Raw genomic sequence first — 10,897 nt, forward strand, 5'->3', positions numbered from 1 at the left:
GAATCTCTGCTCAGCAGGGAGCCTGCTTCCTCCTCTCTCTCTGCCTACTGCTCTGCTTTCTTGTGATCTCTCTCTCCGTCAAATAAATAAATGAAATCTTTAAAAAATAAGTAAATAAAATTCACTTCTTTTTATTTTTTGAAAGATTTTATTTACTTATTTGACACAGAGAGAGAGAGAGCGCAAGCTAGGGGGATGCTTGACCGACTGAGCCACCCAGCCATCCCTAAAATTCACTTCTTAAGTAGTATATTCACATGGTTCATATTTTAAAATAATTTTGTAGTCAGTCCGGCCCCCACCATAGGAAATCATTCTTATTAGGTTCTTATCTATCCTCCAGAATTTCTTGGTGCATATAAAAGCAAATATACTCTTCTACCCCTGCCTTATTTACACTTAAGAGGTAGCGTACTACACACACTGTTCTGCTCTCCACCCATACCTACATCCAGAAGCTTTTACTTTGGCAGTGCATAGAGCACTTCTGTGTTATTTTCAACAGCTGCCTAGTTGGTCATTGTGTGAATATACCACAGTGTCTTTAATCACTCTCCTGTTGATCAGATTTAAGTTGTTTTTTACGTTTCAGTACTAGAAACAATGCTTCAATGATAACCTTTATATACATGTCACTTAGCACCTGTATTTTATAGTGGAGAGTTTTGAGGAAGGACAAGACAAAATTAAGATGATGTTTTAGGGAGATTTAGCAACTCTTGTGAGTTTGGGTGTAAGGTATATATGGGGGTGAGTTATTAAAATAGGCTAGATATAATAGGGAGGGAAGTGTGATGATTTTACAAGTATATCCATTGATTCTTAGAATCTTCTCCCCTCAGAGTTAGAGCCTAATTTCTTTCTCTTGAGTATGACCTATTGCCTCGAACCCAATAAGTGGGAGAAAGCAGAACTCGCAGTGTGCAACTCTGGGGACCAGGTCATAAAAAGACACCCTCTTTTGCTCTTTCTATCCTGGATCACTTGTTCTGTGGGAAGCCAGCTGACATGTTGTAAGTAGCTCTATGGAATCCTATAAAGAGGCTCACATGGGGGAAACTGAGGCCTCCTGCCAACAGCCACGTCAGTGAACTTGGAAGCAAATCCTTCAGGCTCCATCAAGCCTTGAAATGGCTACAGATATGGCCAACATCTTGCCTGCCACCTCACAAGAGACCTAGAGCCATCTGACTAAGCCGCTCTCAAATTCCCGACACATGGAATCCGAGATGATACCTGTTTGTTGTTTAACCTACTAAATTTTGAGGCCATGTATTACACACAGGTGGAATGATGGGAATGGAAAAGAAAGCGAGGGTAAAGCAATCATCTAGAAGTATCTCTCACTTCTGTTTTGTTTTGTTTTTAAAGATCTTATTTATTTATTTGACAGAGAGAGACACAACGAGAGAGGGAACACAAGCAGGGGGAATGGGAGAGGGAGAAGCAGGCTTCCTGCTGAGCAGGGAGCTCCATGCAGAGCTCGATCCCAGGACCCTGGGGTCATGACCTGAGCCAAAGGCAGACGCTTAATGACTGAGCCACCCAGGAACCCCTCTCTTACTTTTGTTTATTAGAAATTGTCTATGCTCTCTCCTTGCAATGTAAGCTCCTTGAGGAGAGGAACTTTGCCTATTTTTTCTTTTTATTTATTATTTATTTATTTATTTATTTATTTTTTAGAGAGAGAGAGCGAGCACAAGCAGAGGGAGGGGCAGATGGAGAAGGAGAGAGAGAATCTCAAGCAGCTGCCACACTGAACAGGAAACCCAAAGTAGGGCTCGATCTCACAACCCTGAGATCAGGACCTGAGCCGAGACCAAGAGTCAAACGTTCAACCAACTGAGCCACCCAGGCGCCCCTTTACTGATTTATCTTAAGCTCCTAGTATATAACAGGCTTTCAGGATTGGCAGCGGAAAGCCATGAAGAAGAAGGGGTCAGATAAAGGAGCAGTAGATCTAATACGCCAGTAATAGGAGTGAAGTGTGGTTGAATAGTGAATTAAAATATCTAGAAAAAGTAACAAGCAGCCAGTTAAATGTGGACGCCTAGTGGAGGGTTTCTCAACCTCAACAACTCTTACTAGTTTAGACCAGATTGTTCTTTGGCAACGGGGTAAGAGGTTTAGCAGAAGTAGGCCTACCCTCTTCCCACTAGATGTCAGTAGCACACACATCCCTTCCCTGTCCTCCTCTCCCGGTCACCACTCTCCCTCCTCCAAACCAAAAAATGTCTCTAGACATTGTCAAGTATTCCGGGGGAAGGGAGATCAGTCCCCCACCCCTAGCTGGAGATCACTGGCCTAGAGGATAGAATGACAATTGAAACCAAGGGAAAGGGGTTGGATGCCTGAATCTTGGGGAAACGCACTTTAAAAATGAGGATTGTCAGGGCACCTGGCTGGGTCGGTCGAAAGAGCGTGCGAGTCTGGATCTCTAGGCCATGAGTTCAAGCCCCACGTTGGTGCGGAGATTACTTAATAAATAAATAAATAAATAAGCTTAAAGATTTTTTAAAATAAATAAATAAAGATGAGGGCTGTGGAGCTCCTGGAGGTTTAGTTAGTTAAGCGTCGGACTCTTGGTCTCAGCTCAGGTAATGATCTCAGGGTCCTGGGATCCAGTCCCACATCGGGCTCTCTGCTCAGCAGGGAGCCTGCTTCCCCCTCTCTCTCTGCCTGCCTCTCTGCCTACTTGTGATCTCTGTCTATCAAATAAATAAATAAAATCTTAAAAAAGAAAGAAAGACTGTGACAAAAGACAGAAGAGCCAGAAAAGTAAAACCAACAAAACGAAAAGGGATTCAGAAGCCAAGGAAATCAAGTGGCAGTGTTTTAATGAGGAAGTTGGCAGGAGTGGGAGAGAATTGTTTTAATGGAATCACGTGACAAAGCCCTGTTGCGGGGCGATTTGTGTGCTTGTGTCCAACTATGCGTCCTAGGTGAGACAGGTGATGAAAAAGTAGGCGCATCGTGGTAGCTAGCAACAAGAAAGCAACCGCACAAATATGGAACAACGTGGTCAAAAGCAGAAAGAAAGAATCAGAGAAGGTGAGACTGCAGGGAAACTGGGAAGAGAGAAAGCAAAGGTGTATCCCACCGCCATTCTTCATCCCTGGAGGGTCATGGAAAGGACAGAATATTAATCTTTCCCCTTCTCAAGAGGGAAAGAAGTTGTTTGTTGAAGGAAAGAAGAAGGGAGCAGAGCTTTAAACAAATTAAGTTAGAGAAAAGCATGAAATGGCATCTCGATCCAACCCTTAGCTTCCTCAGACTAATTTCAAGAGATTGGCTTTCTGGATTGGGAGCCATAAGAATTTTCTCTTGTGGCACCTGGCTGGCTCAACCATAAAGATCATGTGACCCTTGATCTCCAGGTCATGAGTTCAAGCCCCATGTGGGGCATAGAGATGATGTAAATAAATAAAACTTAAAAAAATAAAAAGTAAATTAAAAAAGAGAATTTTCTGGGACTAGAACAGTATGAAACCATGCCATTCTTTTAGAACATGGTAGACCACAGAAGTCTCTGGAAAGGACACTCTTGTGCATTTCTACTCCTCTTCCATGAGTTAAGACCCCTGTTTACTCTGATTTGGATGAACTAAAGCAAAAGTCTTTTCTCAACTCCAGGTTCTCCTCTTCCAAATCTTTTTTAAAAAAAGATTAATTATTTATTTATTTGACAGACAGAGATCACAAGTAGGCAGAGAGGCAGGCAGGGGGTGGGGGGAGGAAGCAGGCTCCCCGTGGAGCAGAGAGTCCAATGTGGGGCTCTATCCCAGGACCCTGAGATCATGACCTGAGCCAAAGGCAGAGGCTTAACCCACTGAGCCACCCAGGCATCCTCCTCTTCCAAATCTTAAAGCCATATAGCTCCCTTGCTCAAGAACATTTACTACCTCTCTGCCACCTACAGTGTAAGGACCAAAATTCTTGTTTTGTGTTCAGGGAAAGGGAGGAAACTAACACTTATCAATGCCTACCATAGGCTAAGTGCATTTGTTTCCTAGGGCTACTGCAACAAAGTACCGTAAACTGGGTGCCTTCAAACAACAGGAATTTATCCTCTCACAGTTCTAGAAGCTAGAGGTCCAAAAGCGATGGGTCTGCGGAGCCATGTTCCTTCTGAGACCCTGGGCAGAATGCTTCTTTGCTTCTTCCTAGCTTCTGATGGAGGCCACCAATCCTTGGCATTCCTTGGCCAGCAGCTGCGTCCTTATAATCTCTGTCCTGTCGTCACATGGCATTCTCCTGGAGTCTGTCGTTGGATGTCCATTTTATCTTCTTATAAAGACACCAGTCACTGGGACACTTGGCTGGCTTAGTCGGTAGAGCATGTCTCTTTTGATCTTGGGGTCATGAATTCAAGCCCCAAGTTGGGCATAGAGCCTCTGGTCCATCCTTGAAGGCCCAGATCAAATGGCACGTCTTCTCTGAAGCTTTCTTCAAGTGTCTTCCTCTGATCTTCTAAGGGCATTTCTCATGTCCCTTCTGTCCTGCAATTATTTGTGTTCCCTTCTAAAATGCTGCTCAACATGGGGTGCCTGGGTGGCTCAGTGGGTTAAAGCCTCTGCCTCTGGCTCGGGTTGTGATCCCAGGGTCCTGGGATCGAGCCCCGCATTGGGCTCTCTGCTCCCTGCTCCGTGGAGAGCCTGCTTTCTCCTCTCTCTCTCTCTGCCTGCCTTTCTGCCTACTTGTGATCTCTGTCAAATAAATAAATAAAATCTTTTTAAAAAGTGTTTAAAAAAATAAGATGCTGCTCAACTCAAAGAATTAGATGGGGGACAAATTAGATAATATAGGGAAGTTTTGGAATACTAGAGTGCCCCCAAATTTTAGTGAAGTGACAAAAAACTTTCACACACTTTAAAAGAGCTTTTCTGGGGGCTCCTGTGTGACTCAGTGGGTTAAAGCCTCTGCCTTCGGCTCAGGTCATGATCCCAGAGTCCTGGGATGGAGCCCCGCATCGCATCGTATCGGGCTCTCTGCTCAGCAGGGAGCCTGCTTCCTCCTCTCTCTCTCTGCCTGCCTCTCTGCCTTTTTGTGATATGTCTGTCAAATAAATAAATAAAATCTTTTAAAAAAAGAGCTTTTCTGAGGAAGAACTCACTTACCACATAACTCACCTCTTCAAAGAGTGCGATTCAAAGGCGTTTTGTCTATTAGCATCACTACTACCTAATTTTAGAACATTTTTATCACTCCCCAAAGAAACTTCATACCCATCTACTGTCACTTTCTATTCCCCAACCCCCTCCCCAGCCCTTCTACAGATCTGTTCTAGATATTTCATATAAACCTTCACACATTTTTATTTGACTTCCGTAAGGACTTCTTTCGTGGGATTTTTTTTTTCAATGATCTTTGCGGATCAACGCCCCTATTTTACAGGACAAAACTGACCATTGTTGAGGATGTGTAAAACCTAAACTCGCACACGGATTTCGGATTCCCTGCATAGAGGAGCTGCTGTCTTGAGCTCCGGAGTGGGAAGTCCGCGGGGCTCCATCCAGCAGCCCTGCTGGAATCGAAGCCGCGTTGGGAGGAGCCAACCCCGAGCTCCGCGGGAAGAGCCGCCTGGGTTCTTGCCCCTCACTCTGGCCGCTGCACTGCAAGTGAGAGCGGCCTTACGCCGCCTTTTCCTCCAGGCACCGTGGTCACTCGCCCGCCTAGGATCCAGAGCGGCCCGGCGGCGGGTCACTCCACGCAAGCGCAGTTCAAACCTCCCGCCCTCCCTGAGGCCCAGTCACCGCGCAGCTCGTCTCGGCGTTCTGCTGGAGATGGCCTATCAACGAGCGCGATCGTGGGACGGCCCCCAGCTCCGTGGCTCCCGGAGCCCAGTGCCCCAGCGCCCACCGGGGCGAGGAACCTGGAGCCCCGGCCGTGCTTGCTTCAGCAAGGTGAACTTGACCTAGCGAGGAAAGGTCATCCATCACACGGCTTTGTCCCCCAAAGCTGGCGTCGTCCGGTTTTCTATGGGACTTTCTCAGGATACGGATCAAAAGTTGAGAGGTCCTCCAGGGGCTCATCAACTTAAGGGGCGGCCTGGGGTTCCGAGTGGGGAGGATCTCTGGGCGGAAAGGAGGCGTCCTGGGAGCGCTGGCCCAGGCCGACAGGGGTCTAATTAAAAAGTCGCTGAAGTCCTATCCCTACATACCCACCCCCTGCCAAGCTGCTGTGTTTTTTAAATGGAGGGAGGGGGGAGAGACTAAAAAACAAAACAAACAGTACGGCAGTGGTGTATCTTAAATGCATTTAGCATACTGATGCTTTTAACACAAAAATACATTTCAATGTGGGGCACGTGGGTGGCTCAGTTGGTTAAGCACCTGCCTTCGGCTCAGGTCATAATCTTAGGGTCCTGAGATTGAGCCCCAAATCAGGCTCCCTGCTTAGCGGGGAGTCTGCTTCTCCCTTTCCCTCTGCTCCTCCCCCCCACTCGTGCTTTCTCTCTCTTCTCCCAAATAAATAAATAAATAAATAAATAAAATCCTTCAAAAAAAAAAAATACTCTGCGGGCACCTGGCTGCCTCAGTGGGTTAAAGCCTCTGCCTTCAGCTCAGGTCATGATCTCAGGGTCGTGGGATCGAGCCCCGCATCCGGCTCTCTGCTCAGCAGGGAGCCGGCTTCCCCTTCTCTGTCTGCCTGTCTGCCTACTTCTGATCTCTGTCTGTCAAATAAATAAAATCTTAAAAAAATACTCCGCAATGTAATTGTTCTATTTACAAAATAACTGTAAGAGAAAAATAATACATAAGGTAAGGTCTAGTAATAGTTTCTGGGTCCAGACTACTTGTTTGAAGACAAAGTCAAAAGTTTACATTTCAGGGACGCCTGGGTGGATCACTCAGTTAAGCAGCTGCTTTCAGCTCAGGTCACGATCCCAGAAACCTGGGATCAGTACTGCATTGGGCTCCCTTCTCAGCGGGGAGTCTGTTTCCTCTCCTTCTGCCCCTGCCCCTACCCGGCTCTCTTCTCTCACTCACTCTCTCTCAAATAAATAAATAAAATCTTTAAAAAAAAAAAAAAGGTTTACATTTCAGAGTTTCCTGAAAATAAGGCCTGGGGCTAAAGACTTTCTGCCTCCCATCCCCCTTGGCCATGCTTCTGAGTCCCTAAATCTGTGGGTCACAGAGGCAGCATATTCAGAACCTCCAAGTGGCTAAGTGCTTCTGCACTGATACCAGACAGACTTGAATTCTGATCTGGATTCTTTTTCTTACATGTGGTGTGGGCTTGGGAAAACCACTTAATTTCTCTGAGCCCCCAGTTTTTTTTTTCTTTTTAAGGCTAAAATGGTCCCAATAATGCCTAGAAGGCCTTGCAGGAGTTGTATCCCCCCAACACACACACACACACACACACACACACACACACACACACACACACACACACACACTTCTTCTTCCCTAGGTTCTGAGAGAACCTTTTGTTTCTTGGGGGAGGACAAAAAGTTGAGGTCTGTGGTCCTCTGGAGCTCCGGATCCTAAAGAGAAGTTACATCCCAGAGAAGTCTGTTGAGTTGAGGGGATCAGTGTACATCTCAAGTCAGACTTCTTGGAAAGCCTCAAGGACACATCCCTCACAAAGATCTCCTTTTCAAGGAACTATCTGGTGCAATTTCAGTACCTATTCTAGGCTAGTTCCATTTTCTCAGATTGCAAGTGGTACCAAGCTCCTTCTAGGTTTGGGGAAATAACAATAAGTTTCTAAAAAGAACCCTTGACTATTCTTCCTCCACACATCTTTTCTCCAATGAATGCTATAGAGAGAGGGGGTCCTGATGTGGAACTGGGGAAGAGAAATAAATTTTGTTCAGCACTTACTGAGCTCAGGTCCTGAACCTCAGTGCTCCTAAAGAGGATCTTTAATTACATTATCTCATTTAATCCTCACAACATCCATAAGAAAAAGAAAGGATTATCCAGGTAATTTCCAGATTATTTCCAGGTAAGAAAATTAAGGCAGAGAATTCTGGCCCTTTGTTAGTGGGGAGCATAGGATCAGAGTGCTTTATAAATGGTAATTCAAAAGGAAATATGAACTCTTTGGAAAGGGTCCCAAAGATGAACTATGTATGGGAGCTCAGGGTACATTTTCTTTCATTAGGGTGGGAGTGTTGTAAGAGCTTCGTTGTACTCATGATCACTTCAAGTTTTAGTATGCCACTCATTAAAAAGAGGTTAAAATCTAGTGAGTTTTTTTTAAGGTGTCCAGTTACACTTTTCTGAATACTCATCTTGGGCCTTCGGAAACATGAAATATAAAGGATATCAAAGTAGTTTCTCAATAGAGTGACGATCTCAGGACCCTTGTCTTTAGCTGAGCTAATCCTAGAGGGTCCCTAGAGGGTTCCTGTTATTGGAAAGGAGTGTTGGGGGGAGTCAACCTTCACAGGTGGAGAATAATATCTCGACTGAGACATTCGATCAATCCTCCTTGACAAGATGGGCTCTTGGTTTCAAAGATTTTATTTATTTATTTGACAGAGAGAGAGAGATGCAGTGAGAGAGGGAATGCAAGCAGGGGAGTGTGAGAGGGAGAAGCAGGCTTTCTGTTGAGCAGGGAGACCAATGGGGGCTGGATCCCAGGACCCCGGGACCATGCCCTGAGCTGAAGGCAGATGCTTAACTAATTGAGCCACCCAAGCACCCCATAATGGGCTCTTGGTGAGGGATTAATGAATGGCCCCAGGATTCTATAAGACTGTGAGCCAACTGTGGGGACTTGGGCACCTCTCTTAATCAACTATCGGAGGGCTCTGACACAAGCCTTTGAATTTGCCCACTGCCTCCATGAGCCAAAAGTGGTTACAGACTAAGTTCTGAGATTCTATTTTCCAGTAGAAAATAAGAGGAAGGAACTGCAGAAGGAAGGGAACAAGAGCCAAGAAAACTTGGGAGGTAGAAACATCAGGGCCAGAGTTGGTGCCTCACCCTGAGACTGAAGACCAGGGCCTGGCATTCATGATGCCCTGACATCTTAAGACCCACAGTCTGCATCCAAGTCTGTGTTAATCCCCCAGTATAAACCCTGTAATCAGATATGTTACCTTGGCTGTAGCTGGGCCTTCTGAAAAGTCCCTACCTTGGATTTGCACCAAAATGCATGGCCTTGCCTCTTTCCTGAGTGTGATTGTCGCTTCTCAAAGGCCTAGGAACTGATTAGCCACAGAAGCAGGAAGCAGGACGCAGAAATACTCACTACTGGTACAGGAAGTGCTGGGCCCTTTTCGGCTCTTACAAGGACATCACCTGAATGAGTAAGCGGGAAGTGACCTCACACTTTTCCCAAAGACCTGAAGTATTTTCCCATCTATTAGCTCTGATTAAGCATCAACAGAATGATCCTCAGTAGTAGGAAAAAAAATCCAGAAACATGTCAAGAAGCAGCAAAAAGAACAGTTCTGAGATCTGGACTCACCTGATGACACTAAGCACTATCCAGATACCTTCCAGAAGTCTAGGTTAGTTGAGTCTGGGAGAGTGAGGGGGACACCAAGGATACTCGTTTGGGACATACTTGAATAGCTAAGGGATGGGACTCTGAAGAAGATGGGGCAAAGACTGCACCCCTAACCTTCAGGGCTTCTCCAAGAATAAAAAAATATAAACTTACAGCATTTCTCACTGCTTCAAGATAGTAGGAAGCCTCTCACTTGTTGGCAAGTTTCATCTCCCTCAGATAATAACTCTCTTGAATTAACTGCTTCCCAGGCCCCAAACTTTACACACTCATTTAAACTTCAGTGACATGTCTGTGAGACAGATGGTATAAGCTTAGTTTTACAGACAAAGAAACCTACATTGGCAAGGTAAAGTACTTTGCTTACATTACCCAGATGCCAAAAGGTGGAGCCAGGGCTCAAGAGAGATTCCTTTTTCCTGAGCTCTTCCCACTCAGGTCCTGTGTCTCATATCTGTAATGGGAGTGAACTACAGAATGAGGGTCTGTTGCAAACCTCTCGAAGTAGAGGGACCATCTTAGGGCACAGGAGCAAGGGGAAAGCAAAGAAAAAAATGTTTCATTCCTTTGATTTTTAAAAAAGATTTTATTTATTTATTTGACAGGCAGAGATCACAAGTAGGCAGAGAGGCAGGCAGAGAGAGAGAGAGAGAGAGAGAGGAGGAAGCAGGCTCCCTGCGGAGCAGAGAGCGCAATGCGGGGCTTGATCCCAGGACACTGGGATCATGACCTGAGCCGAAGACAGAGGCTTTAACCCACTGAGCCACACAGGTGTCCCTCATTCCTTTGATTTAAAAAAAAAAGATATTTTGTTTATTTATTTGACACAGATTGAGAGCGCAGGGGGAGGAACAGCGGGAGGAGCAGAGGGGGAGGGAAAGAAGGGTGAAAGAATCTCAGGCTCACTCTTTATGGAGCCTGGTGCCTGATGTGGGACTTGATCTCACAACCATGAGATCATGAGCTGAGCTGAAACCGAGAGTCGGGTGCTTAACCAACTGAGCCACCGAGGAGCCCCAATTCCTTTGATATTTTTGAACAATTGCTGTGCTTAGCAGTAGCTGTATAGCACAATGGTTAGGATAAATGGGCTTCAGAGTCGGATACACTAGATTCTAATGCTGACTCCTTAATTTAGCAGTGTTACAGAGGAGGCTATCCTCCTGGACTGAGTTTGAGTGTCCCCATTCAGAAAGCGAAATGATCAGCCTCGTGGGGTTGTTTCAAGGATTGAATGAGATAACGTGTTGAAGTGTTTTTGCAGTTCCCGGCACATTGTGTGGGTTGTTGTTTTGTTATTACACTACAGTTGTTAGCTGTTTTTAGGAACAACAAAGAATAAGATTCTGCCTTTGCCCACTCAGCCTTCAGAGAGGCGGATAAAAGGGAAGAGGGCGCTTCTGGAAGCCACTGAAGTCTAACTGGTGGC

This window comes from Martes martes (genome assembly GCF_963455335.1).
Source record: "Martes martes genome assembly, chromosome: 18".
Taxonomy (NCBI): Eukaryota; Metazoa; Chordata; class Mammalia; order Carnivora; family Mustelidae; genus Martes; species Martes martes.